Genomic DNA, 4,578 nt, shown 5'->3' with positions numbered 1-4,578 from the left:
GAGCATCTGCAAATCTCCTTTCCACTCTGTAATTTATAAACAGCAAGTAATAATGAACTTTTTGTAAGGATAAATCAAATGTACATTCTGAAATCATTTTCTCTGTAAATGGTTGGATTTCATTTCACCCTTAAAGGGATGCTTAAAAGGAGGAGATAATAATAAAAATAAAAAAATTTACAAAGTATGAAAGGATGTGTGTGACACCTTTTATTTCTGATTGCCTCGTGGAGGGGCTGCTGGAAAATGGAGTGAGGGAGCTTCCCAGTCTTGTCAGGACACTGTTCCCAAGAAGGGAGATTGAGGGGGAGCCCAGCTGGTCTGGGGACTGATTGCTGATTTTGTGGACCACTTCAGACCTAATCTTTTGCGTGTTAAGTGAGTGTAAACATGTAAAGGCACAAGAGTGGGGAAGAATGGCTGCTAAGTGGCTCTCAGAAGAGCTAGTGGATGGGGGAACCAATGTCACCTGCTCATGAAATGGAATTTTGACACCATCTTAGCTCCCTTGCATGCATCCATTTTTCCAAGTAAAGCACTGGAAATCCTGAAGCCCCAAATTAAACCTCCCCATTGCAGAAATGCCTCTCTGGCACATGACCTCCTTGTTTTAGTTTATTTTTAAACCTGTCTAACGTAGTTTTGGCTGTTCCCATTACTTGGTATCAAAGCCTAGTCCTGCTCTGAATCCTTCTAAACATCTGGCTTCTACAGTGCCTTTGGCAAGGACCTTTTGTAAGCTCATGTTCCATCTACTGCTATTTCATTTCTTACCTTTTTAAGTGTCTTAGACTTCAGGTTCTAAGACAGTGACTGTAAACATCATAGGTTAGTTTCCTCATAAACATCAGCTCCAGTGCATTCCCCTCTTCGTTCTGCCTTCCATTTCAGCCTACTGTTTTCAGTTCTCCTCTTGTGGAAGGATGTCTTATCAAACTAGAGGCTTGTGTTGAGCATTGCTGAAAGGGCCCAAAATAAACATGCCACCCAAAATTAACAAAATTTTCTATTAAGAATTTTTAGCAGTTGCAGCAATCACTGTATTTTTGTGCCTGAACAGGGGATAATCTAAAAATAGATAATGACCAGTGTGCCTGAAATTTCAGTTTTTCAAGAGGGAAAGCATAAGTATATAAGCTTAGACCAATATCAGTTTAGTGAGGCAGTTTAAGAAATGAGACTTGACTAGGTCAAAGGCTCTCCCACGTTATTTTTATTGCCTCCAACACAAAATTTTCACTGACATTTATATTATTTTAAGAAGTAACCTAAATGGCATTTCTTTAATTTCTTGCAAGGTTTTAAAAGAAGGCATTGACTGAACCCAGGACTTTTTCCCCAGAAAGCACAAGCTTCTGCTGCAGGAGCTTGAAGTCAGTCTTTGAGGGAGGGGTTGACTCTTGGGCAAGCAGCCTGCTGTGGAGACCCTCATTTGCAGGAGCAGTGCTGACGGTCAGCCAAGTGCAGGGAGCACATGGCTCCACCACAAGCCCTATATACCATTCTCAGAGGGTCCTTCAACATACCAAAAGAGGATTAGATGCATCCAAGATACAGATACGGAACCTTAAGTGCCAGACTGAACCAGGAGCACGCAAACCATCCAACGCTAAGTATATCCTGTGTGTTTTGCAGAATTTTGGTGCCCCAACAGATGTCAGATGGGGCGATGGATCATGGAGGAGCTCTGGCGTGACCTGCCTTGGAAAAAGGTTGTTTCCCTGAAGCTCTTGCTTGTTGTTCAGAGATTTGTGGTGCTCATCATGGGGATCGTGTGACACTGCGTGATGGGGACCGAGGCTGTGGCGGACTCTCCATCCCTGGCTCCTGGAGGGTCTGGCACCAGCTGATTCTGAATCGATGCCTTCAGCAGGTTAGCTGGCAAGGGAATTGACACGCTGTTTCCAAACACCAGGGTGCTTGGAAAAAAAGGGACTTTAATATAAACTTACCCTTTCAGAAAGCTGGAAAGGAGATACCAGACCCTGGCTTGCTGGTTGTTTGCTTTTGTTGCTCGGAGACATTTGTTCCCTGTGTAAGGATACATTTTAATATGCTGTTTAGCAGGGACAGTTAATTTTTAATTATTAGTCCAATTTTATATTATGTTTTTAAATCTCGCTGCTTTAGTGGCTCAGCTGGGGGGAGCAGTGAGGTCTCAGCTGGCTGGCAGGCAGCCCGTGGAGCAGCCAGGGAGAGTCGTCCCAGCCCCAGAGAGCATCACCAGCAAATGGCTTCATGCTCACATGCCCGCAGCTGCAGGCACTGGCTGCCCTGCTTTCCAGACCACTCTGACAGAGGGGATTTGGCCACAGCCATGGTAGAAGGGAGGCACGTTCTTGCTCCCTGGCAGGGGCACTTCTTCTTGTGGCTCACAGACACCGTGTCAAACTTTTCACCTGGGAGTGAGCCTCGCAGGGCTTTGCTCTGTCACTGCAAAACAACCTCAGAGGAGCTGTGCAAAACTGTCCCATCTGGAGAAGGATCTCTGGGTCACTGAAATGAGAGACTGACATAAGGAATATAATCCGTGGACGCTAGGGAGAGGAGTCTGGCTTGGGGCCAGGCCGCTGCAAGCTCTGCCTTGGTAGCTGCAGCAGGGACAAGCACATCAGCAAAAGGGTAGAGGATCAGCCCACTTCAGCTAATATTTGGGATGTTACTGTAAGCATCTCCGAGATCCCCAAACACAAACTTTTTCTTGGAACTAAGGAGAATCTGGCAATCCCACATTTCCAGCATTTCTGGGTGTGCTTATTTTTTTTAAGCAAAGTGAGAAGTGAAAATAGTCCTTACTGTCTTTTGAAATATAGTATAGCTATGTAAGAATGCAAATCTTTCAAGGCCATATCTCTCCTCACCCTGCCAAATGAAACACAATATAAAACTCCATTGTTTTACGTTTCCTGTGCCTTACGGCTTGAACCATGGATCCTCTTGGCTGAGGTCCATCCCAGAAATGATTTAATTTGGGAACATGCTTCACCTTTCTAAAAATAAGGAAAACTGAGAAGAAGAGCAAATAAGCTGTGTTGAATAAAGATCTAAAATGACTTCTCCAGGATCTCAAATTAAAGAAAATACGTTACCCAGGGAATGTATAAAATCAAATAATATAAGCCTGCCTCTATGCAGCAAACTCTTTCGTGGCATTTTAGTCCTGTTTCATAGTCTGGACCTTTTCCAAAGAGAGAGCAACAAATCATCAGTCATATCTTTCTTTTTTTTTCCCCTCAGACACTTACTAAGAACCAGGCACACACACAAAAGTAAAAGAATGTAGAAAACATCTACCCACTTCTGTTTGCTTCGCAGTGTTTTTAAAGCATTTGACTCAAACTGTTACCCAAAAGTGAAACGTCAGACTCCTGCAAAACCAGGCAGATTTTCCAAAATGGGGCAGAAATAAATCAGAGGACCCGTGACTTAATGAGACAAGATGTGCAATAGGTGCCTTTACCTGGAAAAAGAAGAGAAGCAGCAGGATATAGTAGCTGTGCCCTTCTCAGGTTGCAGGTCTGTACATGGGGAGGGTGTAGCTCAGTGGTAGAGCATTTGATGGAGATCAAGAGGTCCCCTGCTCAAAGCCAGGTGCCCCCTTCTTTGCTAGCTGAGATTAGCTCAGCTTGTTAGAGTGAGGTGCCGATAACACCAAGGTCATGTGTTCAATGCCTGTACAGGCCATTCCCTTAAGAGTTGGATGCAGATCCCTTCCAACTCAGACTAATCTGTGAAACGGGACCAAACCCCACATGACACTGGGAGTCCAGATAACCCCTTACACAAACCAAAGTCCCATGTTCCTACTGGGAGAACCTCACTGCAGCATGTGAAGGAGCACAAGAAAACCTGAGGTGGTACCACCAGCTGCAAGCCCTCTGATATCTGCAAACACACTGCCCATGAGGCTGTCAGAGTGATGCAGAATTGCAAGGATAATAGCACTCACAAAAGTAGGGTCTCTAAACGGCTCTGTAAATCTCCTGCAGCATGCAGCTGGTGCAAAGTGAAAAATAGGGTTGGGATTTTATTAGTCAGGGTAACAAGAAAAATCCCCAACAAACCCAGCCACGGGAAAATTTGGCTCAAGAAACTGAGTTGTGCTGAGAATGAAGGTGGGCACAGACCAATAGTAAAAATACTACAGCAGCAATTTCAATTTGTTAGGTAATAATACTGAGCCTCCTCAGTGACTTTGTGCAGCCCCTTGCAGGGGCAGTAGCTCTGCATCGCACAGACCACTCACTGCTGGCAGTGTTTGAGCACCTTGGGCTGCAGGGCTGGAATCTGGGGAACTGAAAAGACCCACTTCAGCTGCAGAAGGCTGGGACTTCTCCCTTCTTCACTCTGTCTAAAACATACCCTGAGCATGGCTCCCCAGGGTGGATAGTTACCATCTGTACTAAAATCTGGGTCTTGGCTGTAAATCAGGAATGCTCCTTGAAAGGTGGCTGCGTACCAGCGGTCTCTCCTCCCTCACCATCCATCTTCCTTTCCACATGCACTCAGCATCAAAGCTGCTGGGGGTTCAGGGAATGAAGCCATGCGGCCACCCTTGGCCCTCTGCCCCTCCTGGCT

General features: G+C 45.4%; 1 protein-coding gene across 1 annotated transcript in view; it reads right to left on the bottom strand.

Annotated features, from left to right (window-relative positions):
• RPL3 (ribosomal protein L3) overlaps positions 1-4,578 on the bottom strand; it is a 263,879-nt gene that overhangs the window by 91,184 nt on the left and 168,117 nt on the right. The gene's annotated exons all lie outside the window — the stretch shown is intronic.

The sequence above is a fragment of the Myiozetetes cayanensis genome, unplaced genomic scaffold (genome assembly GCF_022539395.1).
Source record: "Myiozetetes cayanensis isolate MyiCay16 unplaced genomic scaffold, myiCay2020 scf3, whole genome shotgun sequence".
NCBI classification, from domain to species: Eukaryota; Metazoa; Chordata; class Aves; order Passeriformes; family Tyrannidae; genus Myiozetetes; species Myiozetetes cayanensis.
This window is presented reverse-complemented; position numbering and strand designations above follow the sequence as displayed.